This window comes from Rhinopithecus roxellana, chromosome 5 (assembly GCF_007565055.1).
Source record: "Rhinopithecus roxellana isolate Shanxi Qingling chromosome 5, ASM756505v1, whole genome shotgun sequence".
In the NCBI taxonomy this organism is placed as follows: Eukaryota; Metazoa; Chordata; class Mammalia; order Primates; family Cercopithecidae; genus Rhinopithecus; species Rhinopithecus roxellana.
The window spans coordinates 81,494,915-81,507,670 of NC_044553.1; the positions used below are offsets into that span (position 1 = coordinate 81,494,915).

Here is a 12,756-nt window from a genome sequence, read left to right on the forward strand (position 1 = left end):
AATTTTCTATCAATAAAGAGTCTGATGACAGTAACTTGGCAAGATATTTGAGAAGAGGATACGATAAACATCACTTTCTATACCAGCTCAAGTTTATGGAGAATCCTGCAGTGTTAGGTAGCACTTTCAGAACATTCCCCAACTGCAGGCAAGGTGATCTAAGGCTGTATTTCAATGCCAAAATGATCAGTACTTCGTGCCAAGGCATAACTTAATTCACAAAGCAGCAGTGAACTTTTCACTGATTTTCTCCATCCCTCAGGGTAAGATAATCATGTTAAAACCACAGACACATCAGGCAACTAAAAGACACTATTACCTAATACTAAAAGCAGACTGGAAGCACTGAGAAGTGATTATGCATGTTAAAATTCTCTTCTTGGTATAAAGATCAAGTCCTATACAATCACTTGGCAAAGACGGAAAGTAATCAGCGATTAATAATACTGGTCCTTAAAGTGGCAACAGAATCTTACAAAGGACATTTAATATCTTTGACTAATACTGCCAAACTACACAGGTACTTTTCAGGTGATACTCAAAGGCAAAACTTTATAAAGATCGCTTACACACTTCTGAAGGCCCTTAATGACACTGATAATCATCCAGTGTATCTCAATGCTCTGCCAAGGCACAAGCATGCATCGTCTCCACACAGTGATTCAAGACAAGTCTCACTAATGTTAGTGCCCCCTGGGCCTTGGGTCTCCAGGCACTCAGCAAGCTCTCCCGTTGTCATGGCAGTACCTCACCTTGCCTTCTGCTCCCTGAATGGCTTTTGTCAAACAGTTTATAGTGCACTTAGCTTTAGCACTGATGGTGGGGAGAAAGAGAATATGCGAAAGTTAAAACATAAACTATATTTTTCCCTAAGAACAAAGCAAATCAATTTGCTTAGGAAAACTTAGAGCTTGGCTACTTCAAAACAAAATTTTAAAATTTCATAGAGAGGGCCGGGCGCGGTGGCTCAAGCCTGTAATCCCAGCACTTTGAGAGGCCGAGACGGGCGGATCACGAGGTCAGGAGATCGAGACCATCCTGGCTAACACGGTGAAACCCCGTCTCTACTAAAAGAAATACAAAAAACTAGCCGGGCCAGGTGGCGGGAGCCTGTAGTCCCAGCTACTCGGGAGGCTGAGGCAGGAGAATGGCATGAACCCAGGAGGCGGAGCTTGCAGTGAGCTGAGATCCGGCCACTGCACTCCAGCCTGGGCAACAGAGTGAGACTCCGTCTCAAAAATAAAATAAAATAAAATAAAATAAAATAAAATTTCATAGAGAATGTCTGCAAAGAAGTTACTATGATGACTCTCAAGCTTTACTATGACTACCCATGTACCATGTGTGTCCTCTGGTCGCACCTGGCAAACACACTTTTTTTTTTTTTTTTTTTAAAGAAATGAAGTATCGGGGCAGGCACAGTGGCTCACGCCTGTAATCCCAGTACTTTGGGAGGCCAAGGCAGGCGGATTGCTTGAGGTTAGGAATTCGAGACAAGCCTGGCCAACATGGTGAAACCCCCTCTCTGCAAAAATACAAAAATTAGCCAGGTTGGTGATGGGTGCCTGTATTCCCAGCAACTCAGGAGGCTGAGGTGGGAAAATCGCTTGAACCTGGGAGGCAGAGATTCCAGTGAGCCAAGACAGAGCCACTGCACTCCAGCCTGGGCAACAGAGCGTGACTCCACCTCAAAAACAAAAAAAAAGAAATGCAGTATCTCTAGGCCAGAAATGATACATGGCCTACTTTAATTTTTTGTTTATCATGTCTAGACTCTAATCTCAATCTTATTCCAAGATTAAGGATATGATGCTCATGTGTTAATAGTATCAAGATCAAAGGATACATACATAATACCACAAATCAGTGATTCCCAAAGCTGGTTTGCAAAACAATACTGCATCTGTAGGTCCTCAGAGAAATGGAAAAAAAAATTGTTTGAGTATTTCATAAGGCTAAATTTATCCAATTTAAATGATTGATCTTTATTTTGAAATTGTGTCTTTCCTATTCCTTTGGTATTTGAATGGCCTTTCTTAATAAAATGCTGAAAAAAATTAAGATTACATCTGTAAAACACAAGCAGATGGCTGGCACTGTTCCAGATCTTCTGCACCTTCTCTCTGTCTCCAACTTCCCAATTCCCCTCTTTCCAGTTGCTCAGGCAAAAACTAAAAATAAACACTAAAATAAGACCTAGTGCCATTCTTCTTTCTTCAACATCCCAGTTCCGGACCATGAGCATATCCTTCAGCTTCACACTGAAAACCTACCAACAGTCAACTACCCCATGTATTGCCACTACCAGGTCTAAGTCACCATAACCACTCCCTCAGACCACTGCCACTGCCTCTTAACTGGCTCCCTACTTCAGTCCCATTCCCAGCAGGCTACTCTCAACAGAGGTCTCGACTAGCGACTCTGTTAAAACCTAGGTAGGTCCATGTCAATGCTCTGCTTAAAACCCTTCAGGAGTCCCATCCCAGTGAGAGGAAATTCTTCAGCAAGCCCCACCTGCTGTCTCAATGCCTCTCTCAGCTCATCTCTGCTCCTCCTTTACTAGTCATGTCCTTCTAGGCACCTGGCCTTGTGTTCTTCACACCTGCTGCCTCTTTGGTCTAAAATGTCTCCCCCAGGTCAGACACCTGTATGATTAGTGACCTTACTTCTTCAGGTGGTTACTCAAAATTCATCCTTATCTTTGTGACCCTGAGATAAACTAAAATTTCTTTTTTTTTTTTTTTTGAGACAGAGTCTCGCTCTGCCGTCCAGGCTGGAGTGCAGTGGCCAGATCTCAGCTCACTGCAAGCTCCGCCTCCTGGGTTCATGCCATTCTCCTGCCTCAGCCTTCCGAGTAGCTGGGACTACAGGCGCCCGCCACGTCGCCCGGCTAGTTTTTTGTATTTTTAGTAGAGACGGGGTTTCACCATGTTAGCCAGGATCGTCTCGATCTCCTGACCTCGTGATCCGCCCATCTCGGCCTCCCAAAGTGCTGGGATTACAGGCTTGAGCCACCGCGCCCGGCCAACTAAAATTTCCTAAAACAAGACACCATTAAGAGAGTTGAAAAGGCAAGCCAGCGAGCAGAAGAACAGATGTGCAATGCACATATACAATGGAGAAACTTATCCAGAATACATTTTTTAAACTCCTATAAATCAATAAGGAACACGGTATTTAGTCATTTACGACATAATTTGCATATGGTGAAATTCACTCTTTTTAGTGTACAGTTTTTCTGTGGGTTTTCACAAATGTATATGGTCATTTAACCACAACACAGTGAAAATATGGAACATTTCTATCACAACAAAAAGTGGTTCAAAATGGTCAATAAATATGAAAAGGTGCTTAAATGCATTAGTCTTCCACATTGGAACATCTCTACACAACTACCAGAACAGCTAAAGTTAAATGGCAGGAGATGCCAAATCTTGACATGTCTGTGGAGCTCTCACATGCCATTAATAGGTATACAAATCGATATAATCACTTTGGAAAACTTTATCAGTATCTACCAAAGTGAATATACACATATCCTATAACCTGGCAATTCCACTTCTAATTATATCCTCTATAGATGGCATCACTAAAAAGAAATATACAAGCATGTTTGCTGCAGAACTACTCATTAGCTAGAGATAGAAGACAGTAAACTGTGATATCATGATACAATTTAATACTCTACAGCAACAGAAATGAATAAACTACAAATACTTGTAAGAGCATAGATTGGATCTCACCAAATCAATGTTGAGTAGAAGAAGCCAGAAACAAAAGAATGTATTATGCATTATGACATTAATATAAAGCTCACAAACCAGCAACAGTAACCTACGGTGTGAGTCCTCAGGAGGCAAGGCTTCAACTGGGAGGAGAGATAACCAGGCCTCTTAAGGGGCAGCTAAAATTCTGTTTCTTAATTTGAGTGCTGATTACACAAGTGTATTCACTTTGTAGAAATTCAACCCTCCCAGCTACTCAGGAGGCTGAGGTAGGAGGATCACCTGAGCCCAGGGAGGCTGCAGTAAGCCATGATCACAACATTGCATTCCAACCTGGGTAACAGAGTGAGACTGTCTCAAAAACAAGAAGACAGTAAATTTATCCCATGGTACATTTGTGCTTTCTGTACTTTCCTGTATGTTTGTTACACTACAATATAAAGTTTGTTTAAAAAAAAAAAAATCACCTTTTCAATGAGGCCTTCTCTGGCCACTCTAGTATTTCCACCAGTCCCATTATTTATCATACTCCTTTCCTACTTATTTTTCCTCTGGCACGCTTGTTAATACCTAGCACACTATCTTACATACTAGATATACTTTACAAACTTATGTTGTTTACTGTCTGGCTCCATTCACTAACCTGTGAGTTCCATGAACACAGATACTGACTCCAGTTGGCTGAGTACAGAGTCCCCAGTAGCTGGAATAACACCTGGAAGATAGTAGGCACTCAATATAGATTTAATTAATTTATTAATTATACAGCATTGCCCAATTTAATTATGTTTAATTATGTTTATGGATTCAAGCTATAAATTCTTACAGTTGTCTTGTTAAACAGTAAGTTGGTTGTTGTTCTGTCTGAATAATGCTTCTCAACATGGTTTTAAGACTTCTCATCTTCCAAGTTCCAGATCAGATTCTGATCAGCTTATGGTATAATAAACCGTATTAGGAAACCATATAGGAAACTCTTACACTCTGAATTCTCTTCACACCTAACTTTATAAATGAAAGCTAAGGCTGCATTAACCTTTCTCTCGGTCATATCCACCCTACTGACTCATACTGAGTTTAGAAGCAAATAAAAGTAACAAAGGGATTTAATTCCATTTCGTTCCCTCACATAAACAAAAATCATGAAATATTCCCAACCTATCATGGTACCTTTAGTGTCGAGTCCTAAATGTAGAAATTTTCAACTACCTCCATCTATTCTAAGTTTTAGCTAGTCATTTCAACAGCTTTCTTTTAAAGTTGTGGTTCTCAACTTTTTCCATCACTGCACCTCTAAAGAGACTTTTTAGGCATTTTTTTCTTAATCACCCTCTCCCATGAAATTTTAGTATCACAGATACACTATTTATCTGTTATGTAATTATACTGTACTTTCAACCTAAAAAGTAGCATTTCTGCTCCCACAACCCCTACAACCAATTTCACCTCTTTGAAATTCTATAAAGGCATATTTTAAACTTTGAAAGTAGTTTATCAACTACTACCTTACCTTTCTAATTTTACTTCACATGTGAATTTGTTAACCGTAAACCTATTTCAAAGATCAAAGTTGTAACCCACAGAAATCAAATACAGAGTGCAACAGCACAAGTTCTCTCCTAGCTTGTGCAGATCCATCAAATCTACTATTCAACAAGCTACAAATCCACCTAATCCCCATACCACATTTTCCCATCTTGTTCATAAGGACAGCCTTTTGTAAAACTATTCTGTCAAAATCAAAAGACAGCATTCCCTTAATTAATAACCTATTTAAACTTTTCAGAATCTATTTTTAAAAGAAAACAAGATTAGCACAGAATGACTTATTTTAGTCTCTCCTAAGTCCCTCTGGGGGACTTAGGACCACTGCAATCCCTAACTTCACTCTTGTAAGAGTTTCCTATGTGGCTGGAACCAGATCAGTACATTTTCTATATTATGAGCAAACTTTTTCAATGCATATCTGATCATTCTGCTCCCTGGATATTTAAAATCTTTCCAGGGCTCTCCTAGGACTATAAAAGCCCCAAGTCCTTAGCATAATAGGCAAAACCTAATTGCAAGGCCAATCAGTGGCAATACCTCCCACTTCTTTTTGTTTTGTCTTGAGAAAGAGTCTTGCTCTGTCGCCCAGGCTGGGGTGCAGTGGTGCAATCTCGGCTCACTGCAACCTCCGCGTCTGGGATTCAAGCAATTCTCCTGCCTCAGCCACCCGAGTAGCTGGGATTACAGGCACATGCCATCATGCCGAGCTAGTGTGTGTATGTGTGTATGTGTAGTAGAGACAGGGTTTCACCATATTAACCGGGCGCAGTGGCTCATGCCTATAATCCCAGCACTTTAGGAGGCCGAGGCAGGCAGATCACGAGGTGTGATCACGAGTAGGAGTTCGAGACCTCCCACTTCTAAAATTTTTTTCATAATCATTTTACTCCACCTAGCAGAAACGCTCTTATAACCAAGCCTCAGCACTTGCCTGCCCTCCCCACCCTAATCTATTTTCCCTTAGTCTCTTCGGATGTTAGAAGCAATATCACCTCTTCAAAAGATGTCCTATTCTCCACATTCTCCCGAATGTCACAAGAGCACTCCTTAACCAGCTTCCTAGGCACTCTGCCTATATTTGGGGATTACTTATTAATGTGTCTGCTTCCCCCACTCTTGGGCCATCAAAAAATAAGTGCAAGGAAATGCACTAAGGATACAGGCTACAAGTTGACCTCCTAAATTTAGAACGTGACATTCACCTTTGTTCCCCTGGCAGCAGGAGTACCAGGAACCCACGGGAATTAGAAGCCCAGTGAATGTTTTTTATAACATTGAAACCATCCTGGCTCCTGGTAACCACTACCTTTTTCTTTCATGCTATCAAATCACCTGTTTAAACCTATACTAAAATTCTGCCAGAAAGTCATATGAAACTTCTTCTATTTTCCTTTCTTTAGGGGAAAAAAAAACGAAAACACTGACATAAACCCTCAGATTTCAGGAGTGTCAGGGCTCAGAATACATTACCCCAAAGGATTCTGAACTGAAGGAAACTGGAGGGACCCCAGACACAAGGTCACTTCCCCCGCCTTCTATGTGAAGCATGGTCATAAAGGAATTCTCTGATCCATCTTACCTGAAAATAAATCATAAGACCCTTATTCCAGAAGGGTTCTGCCCCACACCCAATGGAAATGTAATGCTCAACACAGAGAGGCTGAGAAGAATCTGGACAGGCCTTGCTGGGTTCCCCTCTCAGTTTATTACCATTAGATCATTCCCTTTTTGTGCAATCACCTTACTACACGGCCATGATTCTCCATCAAATCTAAGCATAGAAACAGTTTTCCCTGAGTCTTTGGGTCTTCATTTTTGAAAGCTCCCATGTCATATACAACTTTGTTAAATAAATCTGTGATGCTTTCTTTCCTGCTAACCTGTCTTTTGCTAATAGGAGTGTTGACCACAACCCTTGTGATGGGTGAGGAAAAGGTATCATGTTTTTGCCCCTGTAAGAGCTTCTCTAACTTTATCAGTTTTCGAAGTTTCCCAACCGGGGTTCCTCAAATTAATGGTAGAGTTTTCAGTATCCTGGGGAAGAATCCGTTTCAGCCTGGAGATTCTTATTTATTTTAAGTGGGTAAGAACTTGTTTGCTTTAATCTTTCATACTCCACCCTTCTCTGTCTGAAAAATACTTTCCTAACATAAAAGATACTAAGGAGGGAATTACTCTGAAATCCCTTTTGTTAAAATTAAACAGTGGGTTTAGCCTCTTTTTAGTTCTCATTTTGTTTTAAAGCTTAAAAACTAATTTGCATACAACTTAACAAAGCGGAACACAAATACACTTTATGACACAGCAAGTCCACTCTTAGACATACATCTCATGGGAAGGCATGCCCCATATGCACCTCAACATGCATGGAAGAAAGGGCCTAATGACCAGAAGCTGAAAACCGAAACTCAAATGTCCATCAAGAGAAGACAGTATAAAGAGTTGGATATTGATACAATGGAAATCAATTAAAGAAAATCAACTACAGGAAATACATGGATAAATTTTACATGTTAGGCAAAATAAACCAGGCACAAAAGAACATTGGCAAGAGAGACTCCATCTCAAAAAAAAATAATAAATTATACAAATTTATTCGGGGATGTATATAAGAGTAAGCTCTGGGGGCCAGGCGCAGTGGCTCACGCCTGTAATCCTAGCACTTTGGGAGGCCGAGGTGGGTGGATCACAAGGTCAGGAGATCAAGACCATCCCGGCTAACACAGTGAAATCCCGTCTCTACTAAAAATACAAAAGAATTAGCCAGGCGTGATGGCAGGCACCTGTAGTCCCAGCTACTCGGGAGGCTGAGGCAGGAGAATGGCATGAACCCGGGAGGCGGAGCTTGCAGTGAGCCAAGATCGCGCCACTGCACTCCAGCCTGGGTGACAGAGCAAGACTCTGACTCAGAAAAACAAAAAGAGTAAGCTCTGGGAAAAATCAAGTTGCAAAGACATAGTTCTCACCTTCAAGGTCTAATGAAACAAATACAGAAAAATAATTTTAATATACTTTGGCAAAGCTCCCCTAGCTTCCCTCTAACTTGGCACTTAAAACTGAGCTGTAATTTTCTGTTACTTGTCTGTCAACTTGGCTTAATCCTACAGAGGCGAGGACATCCTTTGAATCCCAAAGGACTGGCACAGTACACTGCAGGTAGGAAAGCATCAACAACTGTCTGATGACTAAGTGCATGAAAGAGCATAAGTATGCACGGAGAACCAAATCTCTTCCACATAGTACCTGTTTCCCACATAGTGCCTGTTTCCCACATAGTGCCTGTTTCCCACATAGTGCCTGTTTCCCACATAGTGCCTGTTTCCCACATAGTGCCTGTTTCCCACATAGTACCTGTTTCCCACATAGTGCCGTCTTAACCTCTGCTCAGTTACAATCCCAGTCACTCATGGCCATAGTACAGTCCTTACTAAGGTGGGCAGGTGGCAGACTATGCCAGGAAAATACCCAAATTGACTCCTCCTGCTCTCCTTCTCTCCCACTCCCACCTGAGCTCTTAGCTTTCCTACCCCTAGCCTTCCCCACTGACACGTAGGGGAAAATGTGCAGGACGACCTTTCAAAGAAAACTACTGATGAGACGGAATTTTCCTGTGCAGTGCAGATGACATTTATTTTATAAATCCAAGAATCCACCATGATAATTCAAATGAAATACATCTTTCCATTAAGGTCCTTCAAAATCCAAGAGAAAGATGCTAGAAAACATTGAAAAGTTGGCAAGCCAGACACTGTGGCTCACACCACCTCCTAGCAGTTTGGGAGACTGAAGCTGGTGGATCGCTTGAGCTCAGCAGTTGGAGACCAGCCTGTGTAACGTGGCAAAACCCCGTGTCTACCAAAAAATACAAAAAATTAGCTGGGCATGGTGGCGCACACCTATGGTCCCAGTTACTCAGGAAGCTGAAGTGGGAGGATCACTTGAGCCCAGGAGGCAGCGGTTGCAGTAAGCCAAGATTGCCCCCCAGCATTCCAGCCTGGGCAACAGAATGAGACCCCATCTCTCGATAGATAGACAGACAGACGGACAGACAGAAATTTTTAAAAAGCTGAAAAGGTGGGAGGGCTTGTAAGAAGCACTGGGTCCAACATCTATTGGACATCTACTATATGTCAGGCACTGGGCCTGCTGCCTTACAAGTGACATCCTAAAAGCTCTCACTCATTGATCCTAAATCTAAACTGTGGTAAGGGTGTTATATAAATTGTCTCATTTCATCTTTATAATAACCTTGAGTTAATTAAGCATCATCATCTTTTCCTTTTAAAAATTAAGAAAGAGGTTGAGGAATTGTCTGAGATCACTGTGGTAGGGAGGAACCCAGGTCTCTGGTTCCAAAGCCTGTATGTGCCCCTACCACTTAATATGAAACACTATGACCATAAACAAGCAATTAAATCCATTTTCTAAATCTAAACTACAAAAATGAGGAAAATGCTTCCTTCAAATGTTTGCTATGAACATTAAGTGAAATACTGACTTCAAAAAAAGTGCTAGTACCTAAGAGACTCTTTAAAAAAATGGTTTTTTTCTTGCTTCTCCTGTTACCCATTCTCCCAACCTTAAACCATGGACACGTAGTGGACACTGTAATCTAAAAATCATCTGGCATATTCTGTCCTAGAGGGAAGACTCCATGTACTCATCTAGCATAGATCAGTATTTGAGAAAAGCATCTGGAATGCCAACTACCACTTTATCAAGTTTTAGAACACAACACACTTGTAACTCGGTAATTATTCACAAAGAAATCTAAGGTAAACACTGTTCTTGGTTTTGTTCCCTGATACTTTCTTCCTGAGAACTCCCAGACATCCTTTCCCCAAGATGCTGCTTCCACATCATGGTCCCCCCTAACAGCAGAAACATTTCTGGGGGCCTTTTTTCCTTTTCCTCATCAAACTTCACTTTAAAGCCTTTTACTGGACAGAGTTCTGTTTTGCTTGTTTTTAGAAGCCATTTTTTAAAGACAGGAAACATGAAAGTAGTAACAGTGGTTATTCTTGGGTGGGTGGCAGAATGACAGATGATGTTTTTCTACTTTATACTGTCCTGTATTTTCCAAATTTTCCACAAAGTCTAATGTACTGCTTCCATAATACAAAGAGGAAAAAATCAAAGATGGTACATTTAAATTATTTCTTTCATCTCCTGATAAGACATTTTTCTCTATTCTTCCTGAATTCCCACCTAGCTGGAAGCATCCTGAGAACAGAACTGCAGTGTTGTCTACAAAATACATAGCTCATCCACAGCCAGTGCCTGACATGAAAAAGCTCAAAAAGTATTTGCTGAGTGGATGATGAATATTAGGTAATATTTAGACACGGACTTTACGGATTGATGGTGGGTGGACCAAGGTTTGAGCGTGGCATGTCCTCAATATTGTTGGATTATTGTGGTTATAGGACATTATTTAAAAGGTAGCTTTCAAACACTCTTAAGCAGTTCAACATGAAAAGTCTGTAATGTGAAGACAAGGTGAACCAATCAAGGTGATTTATTGCTGCAATGGTAAACCAAGAACAGGATGATAAATGGGCTAAGGTCCTTGTGCATCTTGCTATAAATGAGTGCACCAGGAGTGGAATTCATTAAGTAACTTTGGAGCTCTCTGCCATTTAGAAGGCACATCATGGCCTTCTTTGGCCACCAAAGTTTAACAATCCTTTTCAAAATTAATCTCTGTTCTTAGGAGATTAAACAAACCTAAATAGTAAAGTAAATGAGAGATTAAGATAAAACCACCCAACCTAGTTATTATACCACCAAAAATCCTAATCTAATAAACCAAAGCAAAAACCTTGAGGATTTATTAACATAAAAGAGAAATCTCAAATATTTGGTTTGGAGAAATGAGCTGTACATAAGATTTAAAGAGGGTATACTGAATTCAAAAAACATACACAGTCCAAAACTCAATAGAAAAGTTGAGGTATAACAAAATGTACTCCTTTCCCATCATAATCTAAGTTAACTACAAGAACTTTACCAGCAATTTTATTTCTGTCTGATCAACTGAACACATTTCCTAGATGAACACTTGGAAAAGCCAACACTGAACTTCCACTTGTATTTTCTGTATTTTCAATCAACTTCACTTCCATCAACATCTCTTTACAAATCTGTATATTTCTAGGGGACTCTTATACACTGTTGGTGGGAATTCATATTAGTTCAGCCACTGTGGAAAGCAGTTTGGAGATTTCTCAAAGAGCTTAAAACAGAGCTACCGTTCAACCCAGTAAACCCATTACTAGGTATATACCCAAAGGAAAACAGGCCATGTACAGTGGCTCACGTCTCTAATCCCAGCACTTTGGGGGACAAAAAATGTTCCCCAAAAATGCAAGTAGATCACTAGAGTCCAGGAGTTTGAGACCAGTCTGGGCAACAAAGCAAAATCCCATCTCTACAAAAATATAAAAATTAGCCAGGTATGGTGGGGCACAGCAACAGTTCCAGCTACTCGGGATGCTGAAATGGGAGAATCACTTCAACCCAGGAGGCAGAGGTTGCAGTAAGCAGAGATGGTACCACTGCACTCCAGCCTGGGCAACAAAGTGAGACCCTGTCTCCAAAAAAAGAGGAGAGGGGAGGGGAGGGGAGGGGAGGGGAGGGGAGGGGAGAAGTTATTCTACTGAAAAGACACATACACTCACATGTTCCTCACAACACTATTCACAACAGCAAAGACATGGAATCAACCTAGGTGTTCATCAGCAGTGGGCTGGATAAAGAAAATATGGTACATATACACCATAGAACACTATGCAGCCATAAAAAAGAATAAAATCATGTCCTATGCAGCAACGTGGATACAGGTGGAGGTCATTATTCTAAGCAAATTAACGCAGGAAAAGAAAAGCAAATACCACATGTTCTCTAACTGGGAGCTAAACACTGGGTACTCACGGACCTAAGAATGGCAATAACAGACACTGGGACTACTAGAGAGGGGAGGGAGAGAGGGAGGGATGAGCTGAAAAACCAACTGTTGGGTACTATGCTCAGTACCTGCATAACGCGATCATTAGAAGCCCAAACCTCAGCATCACACAACATACCCACGTAACAAACCTGTACCTGTACCTCTGAATCTAAAACAAAATCTCCCCAAAAAGTTGAGGAGAAAAAAAATCTGTATATTTCTAATACGCCTCCGGGCTCTTAAAAGACATGTATTTCAAAACAAAGCAGATGCTGACTTGATGACTGTCCGATAATTTGAGGGCAACAGGCAGAAGTCAATGACAAGATGACAATTGCACAACACAATCCATGCTGCAAGATGAGAAAGAAAGCATTTCACCCCAAAAAATAAATGTCTCAAGCTTCCTGTCTTGCTCAAGTTGGGAAGTAACATGAAGGTGTTCTTACTAGAAAAAACTCTGTGGTTGTTACAAACTGAGTGAAGATTTGCATTTATTTCACCAAACTATATATATTCACATTTTACCTAGCT

General features: G+C 40.9%; 1 protein-coding gene across 9 annotated transcripts in view; it reads right to left on the bottom strand.

The window, feature by feature from the left end:
- SIPA1L1 (signal induced proliferation associated 1 like 1) overlaps nt 1–12,756 on the bottom strand; it is a 412,564-nt gene that overhangs the window by 378,893 nt on the left and 20,915 nt on the right. For 3 of the 9 annotated variants that reach the window (XM_030930498.1, XM_030930503.1, XM_030930494.1), the window contains exon 1: nt 4,369–4,446. The exons of 5 other annotated variants lie outside the window; for them this stretch is intronic. The gene's annotated coding sequence lies outside the window, so the exon portion shown is untranslated. Of the gene's footprint in view, nt 1–4,368; nt 4,447–12,756 lie in introns of those variants that run through there. One more of the 9 variants, XM_030930493.1, reaches the window with a different exon arrangement.